Source organism: Candoia aspera, chromosome 8 (assembly GCF_035149785.1).
Source record: "Candoia aspera isolate rCanAsp1 chromosome 8, rCanAsp1.hap2, whole genome shotgun sequence".
Lineage (NCBI taxonomy): Eukaryota > Metazoa > Chordata > Lepidosauria > Squamata > Boidae > Candoia > Candoia aspera.
Window position 1 is genome coordinate 36604013 of NC_086160.1, and position 15222 is coordinate 36619234.

At 39.3% G+C, this 15222-nt stretch overlaps 1 protein-coding gene across 2 annotated transcripts in view; it reads left to right on the plus strand.

Annotated features, from left to right (window-relative positions):
• The window catches only part of FBXW7 (F-box and WD repeat domain containing 7), a 135125-nt gene that overhangs the window by 79046 nt on the left and 40857 nt on the right, over window positions 1-15222 (plus strand). The gene's annotated exons all lie outside the window — the stretch shown is intronic.

The following is a 15222-nucleotide window of genomic DNA, read 5'->3' on the forward strand; positions in this document are numbered from 1 at the left end:
AGCTTGAGAGGTATTCAGCTTTTGGAAATCCTTTTTGGAATATAAATTAACTCAATGCATGAAAGTGGAAAATGGCCTGTTTGCATAACTGTCTACTTAATTTTCCCATTTGATGATACGACTTGTTAATTATCTGTTAGCCTTTATTATCTCACCAGCAATGGCTCTATAGTCCTCTTTCTGAAATTCTGAAACTGAACATGTTTGGTTTCTACTTAGGTCCTTTTGTGTGCAAAGGTATATTTTATAACTCTCTTACGATTATTTCCCAAATTTATAACTATCATTTCATTATTTAAATATTTATGCTTTGCCTTTCAGTGAGATAATAAAGGCTAACAGATAATTAACAAGTCATATCATCAAATGGGAAAATTAAGTAGACTAAGACTTTTATTGTTCCCCGTAGTAACATATGGCTGCGAGAGCTGGACCATAAGGAAGGCTGAGAGAAGGAAGATCGATGCTTTTGAACTGTGGTGTTGGAGGAAAATTCTGAGAGTGCCTTGGACTGCCAGAAGATCAAACCAGTCCATCCTCCAGGAAATAAAGCCAGACTGCTCACTTGCGGGAATGATATTAAAGGCAAAACTGAAATACTTTGGCCACATAATGAGAAGACAGGACACCATGGAGAAGATGCTGATGCTAGGGAGAGAGGAGGGCAAAAGGAAGAGGGGCTGACCAAGGGCAAGGTGGATGGATGATATCCTAGAGATGACGGACTTGTCCCTGGGGGAGCTGGGGGTGTTGACGACCGACAGGAAGCTCTGGCGTGGAGTCCATGAAGTCACGAGGAGTCGGAAGTGACTAAACGAATAAACAACAAGTCTTTTATCAGAAGCAGAAGAGTCATTAATGGCCTGCTGTCTTGCCATGGGCAGATCTCTGAGAACACAGATTTAAAAGCCCTCCACTTGATAAACCATGGATAGTAATTGATCAAATAATTTTTGTCCACCAGTTTGAGGAATATTTTCTGGTCTTGCTTCTTTCTCTGCTGTACTGCTTAACTTACTGTTCGTCATCTGCATCTTGCTTCTGATAAATGTTACATTTTGGATTGGCATTGAGCTAGCCTTGAATTTTCTGTTGCGTATTCTGATTTAGTTTTCACTTCCCAATCAACTAAGATTATGAATGCAGTAATTGCTCTTAAAATAGGGTGGAAAGTCTTCAGGGAATCATCGATCTATTTGTTATTTTATTTTATTTTTATCCTGCCTTTGTAGCATAACGTTTTCTTTTCTTTCTCTGATCTAGTCTTTTCTCTATGACCTTACTAAACCAAAAGTTGCAATCCATTATGAACATAATTGACTATGATTTGTTTTATCTATTGAGGAAATGATAAAGCAGCGTTTAACATTTTTCAGCTTAACTCTAAACCTTTCCTTGTTTTATATACCTGCTACAGAAAATGGTATTCATTTCTTGTCTAGAGCTGTCTTGTTTTTAATGTATATTTCTTTATATATATGGAATCAATTTTAGCAGGCACAAAGAAACCTACATCATCATCACCATCATTTGTATGCCATCTGACTTTCAATGACTCTGAACAGCTAATAAGTAAAAACATTAAGAACAAGAAAAAATACAATAAGAGACAAGAATAAAAGATGGACAGAATGAAAAAGAAACAAACGCATAATATCCAAAGGGGATTCACTCACCCTCACTAAAGGCCTGGGCAGAAAGCCAGGTGTTTTCTTGTTGACTTAGCAATTTTTGAGGGGTCTTCCAATTTGAGTGGCTTCCGTGCAGTCTGTGGAAAATCTCAGGCTGGCCCTTCTGACAGTGTAAGAACTAAGGGGATGCAACAAAGCAACTTCAGGTGATGCTTTGTTTGTAGTTTTGCAATCTATTTTTTTTTCCAGTGAATTCATTAGTGTAGTATTTCTTCAAAATCCAAATTATGTTCTCCTGTACATCTTCTTAGATTGTACATATGAGAACCTTTATTTCAATGACAATAAATTTGTGCATACATGTACCCAACAAATCCTGCTGTGTTAGTATCTTCTTCAGAGGTGTGGTCCACATGCACTAGACTGTATGCTGTTAAAATAAGATGGAGAAAATGACTTACTGGCAAACATCAAGAAAAATTCAGATTTTATTTTGTCACTTTATTTTCCAGTCCTGTAATACTAAATAAGAGTCTCTTACAAACCTCAAAGAGCAGGAAAACAATGAAGATAGCATTAGGTAGGTGCGAGGAAGGAGCAAGAGAGGGTGTAATAGAAATAGTGAGGTAGATTTTGGAATAGCATTGTATAATAGAATAACTTAAAGTTTTAGGCCTTTATGGTGGCTTGTGAGAGCGGTAGAGAGTACAATAATTAGATTTAGAGCTATATCAGAAATGGGAGAAGAAATCGGGGGTACTGTTTTTTTACTACTTTGTTAGTCAGTTACCTAAAACTCATTAGCACAGTGTTGTTCTGCTGTTGATCAGTCTTTTTAGTAGAATAATCGTATGAGAATAAGCTTTGTTGTAGTTTTTAGTTCCATTACAATATTATAAGCAATCATGAATAGATTAGAGTTTCACACAAGTAAGATGTAATTCATCCACATGAGAACCCCTGTAGGTATCCTTAGCAGCTAAGTTTTGCAGCCATTCTGAAATGAAGGAGGGAACAGAGGGACTTCACAGGGATGAAGGGCTGTTTCTGCTAACAACGACAGATGAGCTGTGTCTAGGTTTACGGATCCAAACAAAAAAGTCATGTGCAAGAATATACCCACTGTGCCCTATGATCAAAAAAATGCATAGGGTGACTAGATCTGGAGATAACTATACAGTTGTTAAAGTTGAGGAAACAGTGCATAAAACTTTAGCATGAATTCAGATGTAAAATGCTTAAAAGGAGATTACACCCATAAAATTGATCCAGTTCATGGTATCAAGTCAATAGTTTTTGCCTTATGGTAAATGACTGGAGGAGTTTTGGGACTGAAACAATAATATTAGAGCCTAGCCCTGCCATTTTTAATGATTTTAATCTTCAGATAATACATGAATACATTCCACTCCAAGAAAAAGTTTGCAAAAAAGTCTGTGGCACATATACCTGATTACACAAAGAATAAAACAGAAACTCAAGCAATCAAAATATGTTTTAATATGTACGTTTCTTCATGATGTTGCTGAAAGAAAAAGTAACTTTCCAGACATCTGTAATTTTTACTTACTGTTTCTCAGAAACCAGTCAGACTTGTGTTTTATAGCTTTAGCAATTACAGCAATCACAAGAACCATTAAACATGGACAAATTCCAACTTCTACCTTTCTGGTTTATGGACTACTGACCAGTATTTATTGGTACTGAATTTTGATTTTTTTTAAAAAAAATACATTTTTATTGAAATACCCACGTTAGTGTAATAGAAAACAAATGGTGGCTCAGGTATTTTTCAGTGCTTTTTGCCTTGCTGATTTTTGACTACCTTATTGCAATCCTTCTATTCCACTATTATTTCCTTGCAAGAAAGAAAGGAATAGACTTGTTCTAAATTTTAATTTATGTCAGTATAAACATTCATTAATTTAAATACGTATGATAGACTAAAACACATATAATGATAGTTAATCTTGTACTTGTGTAAATATTTCCAAAATTGGCTTTTAACATGAGACACGCAACATAGAAAAATAATTAATTTGATTTGGATGAATGTGTTCATTTACCTTTTCAGTTGAAATGTTTGTCTGTATGAAGTTATATGTGAGAGCCAGTTTGGCATCTTTGATGAGCAGGGAGATTAGCTATGAGTGCCAGGGAAGTTACAGAGGACAGCTAAGTAGAACATGTGTGATTGTTTCAGTTCTGCATTCAGGCAGATACAAAGGCACTCCTAATGCGATATTGTTCAGTCTCCCCTCCATCACCTCTGAAGGTAAGATGTGTGTATGTGTTTCTTTTTTCTAGATTTCTTACTTTTGCTCTTGACACAGCTGTCTAGTATAAAACTTTGACATGCTGTATGTGTAACATAAGATATGAAACAGTAGTGGAAAAGTTTCTCATAGCTTAATCTTGTTTTTCTTTTCATAGTCATCTAAGATCACTGTAGTTCAACCAAAACCAAGACCTAGCTTAAAATTTTAAAACAGAAAGATGCTAAACTCTCTAACATCCTATATAGTATGGCTGTGCAAATATCCAGGTTTGAAGGACATATTAGCCTGCACATAGCACTTGTCAGGAACACTTTAAACACATGTTTCCTGGAATCACTCATCACCATGGAGGGCAGCTGCTTTAAAGTGTTCCCATGTGTGCCCATGTGTGCTCTGAATCAGGCTAAAGTTATGTTGCCTAGTTTGAGACTGAGGGAGGCTAGTTCAAGACAAAATGGAAATTAGTCTGTCTTTAATAGAGTCAAGTGGCTGTTCATTTCCATGTGCTTTCTTCCAGGTCTGGTACTGTAGGTAATAGTTTCAGTCTCAGTGTTAACCTGAATGGAGTTTAACTATTTATAAATACAGAATATTATCAACAGGACCATGTAGCACTTCAAATTCAAAGCAAAAATGTTTTTTGGAGTGTGCAGGGATGTGAACGTGGCACATTTCTTCAGCTTCTTCAAGCAATTGTGCTTTTGGGGGGGAATTATACAGCTGCTGCTGTGTGATCCTGGGAAAAAATCTTCTTGGTTTATATTTATGTATTTATTCATATTTATAGAATACATTTCTAGGGCCACCTGACTCTAGAATGACTCTGGGTGGCTTAGAATAATAAAAAACAAGAAACATCACAATGTTAAAGAACAATTGTTGCCCAGAGGAAACAATAAAAACCCTTTTCCCCATACAACACCTAACCTTAAAGGGCCAGACAACTACCCTAGGCCAAGGAAGAATCGTTTACAAGGCTCATTTAAATGCAGGTCAGGTAGGGGCAGTTTGAATCTCTGAGGGTGCTGTTCCAGAGGGGAGATGCTGCAACAGAGAAGGCACACTTCCTAGATAGCACTGTTTAAAGGGACCTGAAGCATGCCACATATGTCTGTACAGTATGGGCAGAAACCTTGGGAGATGGATGGTCCCTCAGATAACTAGACCCTATGTCATGTAGGGCTTTATAGATGATAACCAGCACCTTGAGTTGTACCTAGAAGCCTACTGATAACTAGTGCAGCTTGCAGAGCAAAGTTATTACATGGGCATAACAAGATCATCTTATACCACCATATTTTGGGCCAACTGCAGCTCTTCCAAGTGGCCTTCAAGACCAGTCTTATGTAGAACACATTGCAGTAGTCCACATACAAGGTAATTAAGGCATGAGTGACTGTAAAGGGGTCCTCCTGGTCCAGGAATAGGTACAATTAGTGCACATTATGTTCAAAGGCCTTCTTGGCCTCATTTGTCACCACCTCCAGCAGGAGCCAAAGTTCAGGGGGACCCTCAGTCTGAGCACCAACCCCAAATGGGGAAGTGCAGCTCCATTCAGGACAAAGGTGGAAAATCCCCTAAGCCAGGTAGTCCAAGACTCACAGCCTTTCAGTAGGGTGGAGTTTGAGCCTGTTCTTCCCTATCCAGGCTCCAAAAGCCTCCAGGCAGTGGGAGAAGACCTGGACCACATTACTTCGCAGGTCAGGAGTTGAGATATATGACCCAGTATAACCAACATGTTAATGAGATCTGACCCCAGACCAACAGATGACATTACTCAGTGACTTCATGTTAAACAAGAGGGCAAGAGTGTCAAGCCCTGGCTCACCCAACACAATAAGGGCTTCAGATTCAGCCTCTATACATACACAGAGAGAGAGAGAGAGAGAGAGACTGGCTGCAGAGAAAGGAAAATGATCGCAGCACCATGCCCCCATCCCCAGTCCCTGCAGTTTGTTGAGAAGGATACCATGTTCAGTGGTCTCAAAGTGTCAGCTCTACAAAGTAGACTGGCCAGGCATTGGCTTCATAGGATGACTAGAACAATACCTTATTGAGACAGGCTATAGTAATAGGATCTTGGAAATCTGCCTATATTTTCCCTTGCTCCCTTATATCCTAGGGAGTGAGGGAGAAGCCAGTCTGAGTCTCTTTCTAATACTTTTCCATCCCCCTGGGCTTAACACATGCTTATTCGGCACCTGTTGTCCTAATGGCTTCTGGATGCCTTTTCCAAGGTCATTTCCATGGTTCCTTACACCAAGGAGGACTAGGACGGTTGCACCACCACCATCCTGACTCTGCCACACATCATCAACCAGTATAATGAATGCTGCCTCAATACTGTGCTCCAGCCTGAATCCCAATGGAAAAGATGTTTCTTATAGGATCCTATGCAGCTGCAACCTAACCACCATCTCAAAACCTTCCTGAAAAGGGGAGGTTGAAGATGGGTGAAAATTGTCTAGAATGGTTGGGTCCAGCAATGGCCCCTTGAGAAGTGGGCACATCTTTGTCTCCTACATGTCTGGTGGAACCACTCTCTCCCTTAAGGAGAGCAACATCACTGTATGGACCCAATCACATGTTACCTCCTGGGTGGCTTTGACCAGCCAGAAGGAACATGGGTCTAAAACAAACAGTTGGGCTAACAGTCCCAAGTATCCTGTCTTCTTCCTTAAAAGACACAGAATAAAACTCTACACAGCTAACCAAGCAAAACCATGTCTCTGCCTAGTCAAAGTAAAGCTGTAAGCATTTTTGAGTAACTTTTTCCACTAGCCTGCTTTGGATTCTGTGATTCAACAAGGAAAGAGTCATGTGAAAAAGGGCTGCTGGTCACCTATATATGGATGCTATAACAGCATAGAAATAACTATGTTTCACTGCTGTTATCACCACAATATTTATTTGTTTGTTTGTTTGTTTATTAATCAATCAATCAATCAAATTTGTCACCGCCCATCTCCCAGAAGGGATTCTGGGCAGTTCACAGTAAAACATAAATAAGAGAAATATAAAACTATAAAATAATATAATACATAAAATAAATATGATAAGAACCCAATGGCTAAAAGTTCTCTGTGATTCGCAAGCAGAGCAGGGTCCTTCTAAGAGACTAGCCATCCCCAGGAATGACTATTCTCCCTCCCGCCCCAGGCATGATGACAGAACCAGGTCTTTACTTGTTTCCTAAAGTCCAGGAGGGAGGGAGCCAATCTCACTTCTAGGGGAAGAATATTCCAAAAGGTGGGGGCTGTTGCCAAGAAGGCCTGCCTCCTGGACCCCGCCGGATGCAGTTCTCTTACAGACGGGGTCCGTAGCATGCCCTCTCTGCATGACTGGGTTGATGTGATAGGGCTGAGACAGTCCCTTAGGTAGGCTGGACCTGTGCCATGTAGGGCTTTAAAGGTGATAACCAACACCTTGAATTGGACCCGGAAGCATACTGGCAGCCAATGCAGCTTGCGGAGAAAAGGAGTGACGTGCTGATCTTGGGATACCCAAGATCGCCTGCGTGGCTGCATTTTGCACCAGCTGTAGCTTCTGGATACTCTTCAAGGGTAACCCTATGTAGAGCGCATTGCAGTAGTCTATATGGGAGATAACCAGGGCATGAGTGACCGTTCGAAGGGCCTCTTACTCCAGGAAGGGGTGTAACTGGCACACAACACTAAATTGTGCAAAGGCCCTCCTAGCCAGGGCTGCCACCTGCTCTTCAAGTAGGAGCTGTGGGTCCAGGAAGATCCCCAAGTTACGCACCGGGTCTGTCTGGCAGTGCAACCCCATCCAGAACTAAAGATGATAATTTCCCAGAAATCGAGGCGCCATTAATCCACAGCCACTCCATCTTCCCCAGGTTCAGCCGCAACCTGTTGTCCCCCATCCAGGCCCCCACAGCCCCCAGGCACTCGGAAAGGGTGGCCACAGCATCACTTACTTCACCCGGGATGGAGATGTATAGTTGAGTATCACTTGCATATTGATGATACCTCACCCCGTAGTGACGGATGATCTCACCCAGTGGTTTCATGTAGATGTTAAAAAGGAGCGGAGAGAGTACTGAACCCTGCGGCACCCCACAAAGTAGGGGCCACGGGCCAGATCTCTCGCTCCCTATCAACACTGACTGGGACCGACCCTGGAGGAAGGAGGTGAACCAGCGTAAAACCACGCCACCCACTCCCAACTCCCTAAGTCAGTCCAGAAGAATACCATGGTCGATGGTACTGAAAGCCGCTGAGAGGTCAAGAAGAGCAAGGATGGATGCACTGCCTCCATCCTGCTTCTGCCAGAGGTCATCCATAATTGTGACCAATGCTGTTTCTGTCCCATAACTGGGCCTGAACCTGACTGAAAGGGGTCTAGATAATCCGCTTCCTCCAGGATCCTCTGGAGCTGCAAAGCCACCACTTTCTTAACCACCTTCCCCAGAAAGGGAAGGTGGGAGACTGGGCAAAAATTGTCCAGTATAGTAGGGTCCAGCGATGGTTTCTTGAGGAGGGGGCACACCAGCACTTCCTTAAAGGCTGCTGGAAACAGCCCCTCTCTCAAGGTTGTAATGTAATCAATGTAATGTAACAATGTAATCTCTAATATGAGAAACTTGGACAAGCTTTCAGGATTCTGTTATTACGCCAATAACAATAAAGTAGCATTTCTGGAATTCCTGTGGTATCTTATTTTTTTAATCTGGCATACCTCAAAGGGCTAACAGCCCCAGATGAACAGCCCACCAGATACTTAGGAAAAACCCTAAGCTCTTGCTGGAATCCCTCTAGGTCCATAACATGCATGGGGCAGACCAATCCAATGGGTTCTACCTAACTGCAGGGTGGGGCAGCACCAGCAAGCTGCAAAGCGATCATAGACTAATCTGATTATGACAAAGGAGTAATGGTAACATCCCCTATCTGATCATGTTGCAATGCCCCAAGACAAAAAACAGATCAAGTGTATTATCTTCAGGATACATCAGGTGAAAAATGATTTGGTCAGGTCCATGGTTGGGCTGCCCTATTCTCTATGTTCTATGCTATCCAGAGTCATGTTAAAATCCTCGAGGACTATCAAACTTGGGGATTCCACTGCCCACTTGTTGATGGAATCATCTTCTGCCTCAGGGTCTCACATCCAGTTATATGCATTGCAGAACCTCTGAAAGCCATCAAGATTTTCCAAATGACAACCACTACCTCACTCTCTCTGCTCTGGAGTCCTGGCTGATGGACTCAGGCAGTTGTGCCTGCCTAGGAAATCCAGGCAGGCATAACTCTGAAAGGGAAACATTTGCCCTCTGGGCCCAACCAGGTCTCAGTTATATTTGGAACGTAGGCTGATTTTTCCATGATCAAGTCATGCATAAGGATGGCCTTACTGCAGACTATTCTGGCTTTTAATAGCAATAACCAGGAACAGGGGCTATCAAGGATCCAGTGACTTGATATCAGGGTGAATACTAAGGGTTGGAAGTCTGGATCGATCTGACATTGATCCCACCCTCACCATGAGCATCCTGCCCTCAGGTTCCCATCATAACTACCTTTGTCCATCACCACACTGTTATCACCCCTCATCATCTCTCCCCACAGTCCACATCCTCCCTTCCCCTCTATCTTCCCTGGCCCTGACTCATCCAACCAACTTCCACACAGCCCTGCAAGCTACCACCCTGGCTGCTCCTTCCATCAACTCTCAATAGCCAAAAAAGCCAGGTTGAGGGGGCATCCAACCATGTGCACCAGTAACCACTCAGTCCCTCTACAAGTCCCACCCAGTAGTCCAGTCCAGAGTAGGCCTCAGATTAAATTCAGGCCAAACAGCAGAGAACACCCACCAAATATGAGCCTTGGCTTGGCCTTGCTCCTGCTGCCACAACTTCACACTGCTGTTGTCCCAAGTCCTTGCTGTTGTGTCTCAAGCCGTAGTACTCTGAGTTGAAGGCATTGTAGACAGGTGTTACGTTCATGTCTCTGTGCACTTCAAATCACATTTTGGATCTCAAGTGCTGCGTAGTATAATTTATCAACTTTCAAATTATTTTATTGCCTGGGTGTAGGTGTCTGGTGTCCAACATTTACTCTCAGATAACTTTACAGACTTAATAGAAAAGTGCTGATGACAATTGTAGCTGAAGTGATAAGGTGCTTTCACATCCAAACACATGTACACACATGTTCCTTTTAAATCACTAATTTAGAACCTGCAATTATATCCCTCTCTTATAAATACTAACCCTTCTAAAAGTGGTTTCTTATTTATATGGAAGATTACTGAAGAGTGTTTTATCATAATTAAATAAGCAGTAGGAGAAATAGCTGGACTGGATATCTGCTTCAATATTAAATACTGTACATTTTGTAATTTCTGGAAAAAATATATTGATTTTCAGTCAAGAGTCTGTTGTAAATCAGTAGAAATAGTCTTTTATTTGTGTAAATAGGATGATTAACCATATTTTAGCATGGCATCTTTTCCTAAAGCATGGAATATTTGTAATGGGTTTTACAGCAGTTTTTCAAGGCAAAGCTACAAATTGGCTATAACTGAAAACTTTTTTCCTTGCTTTGGCAGCGAACGATACAATGCTGAGGGAGATTGAAATGCCTACTGCACCACTGAATTACACTGCTGCTTGTTCTAAGTGATATTCCCAGCTGCTGTTTGGTCAGCTCATTCTGATCCCACATAAATAATCAAATAACTATCAATAGCAAGTGAATGGCACTTTGATTAAACAGGAAAGATCCAAGTTCAGGTATTCTTTAAGCTGTGACACTTCAGGATGATTTTAGGCCAGAAGGAAAAAAGGAAGCTTTAGTTCTTAAGGAAGATAACTTCTCACAATCAGCTGGGATGAAAATAGTTCAGGTCCCAGTTCATATTTTAGTAGAGATACTGTAATGAAGTAATCTTCTCTTTTCTTTCTCTGCTCTTCAGTCTGATGGAATGGCAGTCTGCTAGATAACAGTTGGGGAGAGGCAATTTCTTTATTAGATTTATATCTTGCCTCTCTTTCAGGAGTAGAAAGCAGCATATATAGCACTCCTTTTTTTCTTCACAACAGCAACCCTTGAGATAGGCTGGACTGAGAGGGAGTGTGACTGGCCCGAAGTAATCCAGTGAGGGCTATAAAATATATCCCCTTTGTGTGTGTGTGTGTAAATGAGAGAGCTGTATAGCAAAATGTGTGGAAATGTAAAAACAGAAAGCTAATTGCATTCAGGTTTACATCTGAATTACTCTGTATGAAAATGCAAACAGATTCTCCTCTCTTAAACTAATATTGTATAAGTGAAGAATTAAAGAAAATTTATTCTACATTGTGCCAAACTAAATACGGAAATATAACTACTATATTGTTTCATACCTAGAGTTTATTTTTTTAGCAAATAAGAAATTAGTAAAGGACTTAAAGCTGTTGAAAGACCTTTGCTAGTGCAGACTTAAGGGACAGCATGGAAGTCTTCACAGATTGAAGGTTGTAAAATGTAGATTTGCTTATAGCCTTCTTTCCCAATATTTCATCTATTAATTGGAGATAGCAGAGAAAATAAAATTAAGACTTTGTGTGTCCCTTTTTTTATGAGAGAGAGAGAGATGACAACTATATCCATTTTAGACTTCATTTTTAGGGCTCATTTTAAGTATATTGAATGTATTTTCTATATAATACTATATAATACTACTCTCTGATATGCACCTATATATTAATTACCATTGCAATTGTAATAAATACAGATGATAGACTATATGCTCTCAAAATGTTCCACTATATCAGCGTATATATCCTATTCTACTATAGGATACCAGCAACGATGAAATTATAGAGTGGAACTCAATGTTAGTTCCTTAGTTTTGGATTTTGGCTTCCTAGTAGGTTTTCCTCCTCTTCCTTCTAATAATAATATAAACTTTATAATTAATAATTTAGTCTTTATATTTGCTAACTTTAAATTTTAAAAATTGTTTTTGCAACGATTTAAAATAATTGTCTATGTGTAAATCATCTGCACTTACTTAGGTTGCAGCTTGAGGGAGCTGATTGCCTTCTCTAACAGCTCAGAGTATTCTGCTTGATTCTCTCCATTCTCACTTTATTCCTATTTATGCCTGATTTATTCTTTTTTATTACTGGAAAATGATTAGTTTTAAAAAATAATTTGTTGTTTTTGACAGACCATTAATCTAGGCACCTCAATTCCTTCTGTAAAATGGGGATATAAGAATCTATTTCTTCCCCCTTTACTATGAGAAAGCAGCTTAGTTTCATTTTAGTAATGTTATTGTCTTATTTAAGCCTAGTTTTCCGCTGAATACTACATATTTTTGAGAATTTGTCATAAGAAAATGAAACAGAGGAGCCCATTTAAAGTACACTATGTACCTGTTTTGAAGAGAGATAGAGATACATTTCTGAATTAGGATAATTAGGATAAAAATAAAGATTAAAATGGTATTAATTTCTTATCTTCACTGGAATTTTGTCTGGAGTGCCAGCTAGTTCCAAAATATGCCCAGTAACTGTATCAAGAATCATTAGAGACAAGGTGCACTAACTCTGATTTACTATTTTTAGGGCATATTGTTACTACAATTTGTGACATGCCTACTTAATGCAAATTTTATATATGGACTGTAAGAATTCAGACTACATATAGGTATTAATTTTTTTCTGACCACTTATTTGCACTTGGGCAGTTGGACACAGGGAGGAATGGTCTGGCCAAGCCTTTGCCCTGACATACTAGATTTTTATGTTTAAGGACCATTTTGTCAAAACATTTTAAAAAAATGTTTTAAGGAACATTTTGTTTGAGACTTTCCTCATAGTCATATAAGTGTATCATTTCAATAATTCATAGACAAAGGTGCTTTTTAACCTTTTAAATGGTTTGAATCTAGGACATGTGTTCTGCTGTTGAGTTACATCTTGTCTATCAATGCTAAACTACTTGTTATGTTCTAAAGTGGATATTATGCAATATTTCAAGTAGATTTTTCCAGCTTGAGTATATTGGTTCCCCATGTTTATCCTGGGGTGTTTATTTTGTACTCTCTTTCTCTAAACTGTTCCCACAGTGAAAGAATATAGAAACAGGTTTTTCATCCTGTAATACTAGTTGAAAATTGGATTTTCATCAGGAAAGTTTGACATCAGGGTTTTGAATTATAAAGGAAGCCACATAAGCTGGCTTCCTATTCTATACTTTATTTCCAACATACAGAAATAATGGGGTTGGCAGGGGTGATGAGACCAACCAGGGAAGAACAGCAAGCACGATCCCACTGTCTGTCCTAATGAGATTGTAATTAGGTGAGAAGAAACATGCAATACTGCATAACTTACTGGTTACTGTAATGTATATAAATAACTTTTTTCTATACAGAATGATATGTTATGGTTTTATGTTGTGGACAAGAACTGTCCTTTTGTTTTACAAACTGGATGCTAAGCAATAGTATAACAAGCACACATATCATAGCAATCATTATATATAAAATTTATTCCCTGCCTGTCTCACTCAGAGAGCGACTCATGAAATGGTTTAAATATCTGTTAGTCTGTGCAATATTGGTGTTGTGTTACTTGTGTGATATGTGTGATACTTACAATGCAAATATATCACAACAATCATGGGGTGTGGAGTTGCTTGCTAATAGGTAGATGCTCACACATAGATTTTAGGATACCATGCACATTTAAAAAAACAACAACCAATTTTTAGCATAACAAATTGCTTGAAGGACATTTTACTCAAGTAAATGATAGACTGTAGACCAATTAAGCAGTATTTTTAAAAATTGGAAGCATTTTAATGTTTTATATTACAGTCTGAGGGAGGAAAAGTACACTGTGTTAATGGCAAGAATGCCATCTGGGAAAGCTGTGAGCATACTTCCACCCAAGTGCCATACTGCAGCATTGACACTAGAGAAAGTATCATGTTCAGAACATGTGATGCTTCTATTTGATTTAGCAAACTTCTGCTCATCATTTTATATTCGGGTACTTAGAACATGTAATGTTATACTGCTTTTCTCTCTCTGCAATATAAATTATTCTCTTATATATGTTGAGCTGCTATGTTCTGAGAGCAGCAGTTGTATCTTTGTACCATGTACCATGGCTTTGTCCATGATTGCTTAGGGCAGTGCTTCTCAGCCTTGGCAACTTTAAGACATGTGGGCTTCAACTCCCAGAATTCTGGCTGGGGAATTCTGGGAGTTGAAGTTGACATGTTTTAAAGTTACCAAGGTTGAGAAACACTGGCTTAGGGTGTTATCCAAAGAAGGGAGCCTGGTTTATTCCTCTTAAACAAAATCAACATCAGAAATCAAGAACTTCCAATTGTTTCTTGTTCTGAGTTGATACATATTTTAAGAAAATAACCTAGTCCCTTTTCTTCCTTTTATTAACAAACTGTACCCACTAAATTTAGAAACTAATGAGAGAGAATAGGGCACTGCTTATTTCCTGATAGGAGTATGCAAGCCTGCTCTTTGAATACCCCTCCTTAACAGGCTCCTGTGGGGCATAAATAACTAATGGTGAAAGAGAAATGGTCACATGACTCCTGAGAAACTGATCCATTTAGTTTATGACTAAGTAATTTTCAAGTATGCATCTGCAATTTCATACTTTTTGAGTAAAGGCCACAGTTAGTATATCTTAAAAGGAGAAATACATATTTAAAAACATTTTTGAAAAAATGTGCAGCAGAAGTAAATTACTGTGGAAAGTCATGGAATAAGTATTTTTCATTTTAGTTTTAATCAAATAGCAATTAGAAAGCATTTTCAGTATATCTCATTTAAGATAAACTAGATAATCTCATTTTGGAACTGCAGCTTAATATTTATATCCTACTGGTAGATGATGCATAATAACATTGGGCTGAATGTTAAGTATTCCAATGTAATGTATTTTTCCAAAATAAGAAATGAGATTGTTTGCCAAAAGGAATGCTTATCTCGAATTATTATAAAATTAACTGCATTTTATGGAGCATTTTCTATATCCATTAGAAGGTTTGGTTTAAAGGTGCAGACAGCTTGCCTGAGGGCCACAGTATACGTGTAATAAGAGAAAATTAACTTGTTTGCTGCAGCTGGTAATTTTGAATTAGCTGGCACTATTCTGCTTGCTTAAAATGAGGGAGATAAATTACTGGGCTCGGAACGATAGAGTTTCCGTGTTTCCCCAGTCCCAGTGGCCAATGTGAAGAAGGCATGGGGATGCTTTAATTTCCTGCCGAAGTCCTTCCCATGCTGTATGCTCACAGGCTTCTTGGAGCTGAGCACCATATAAT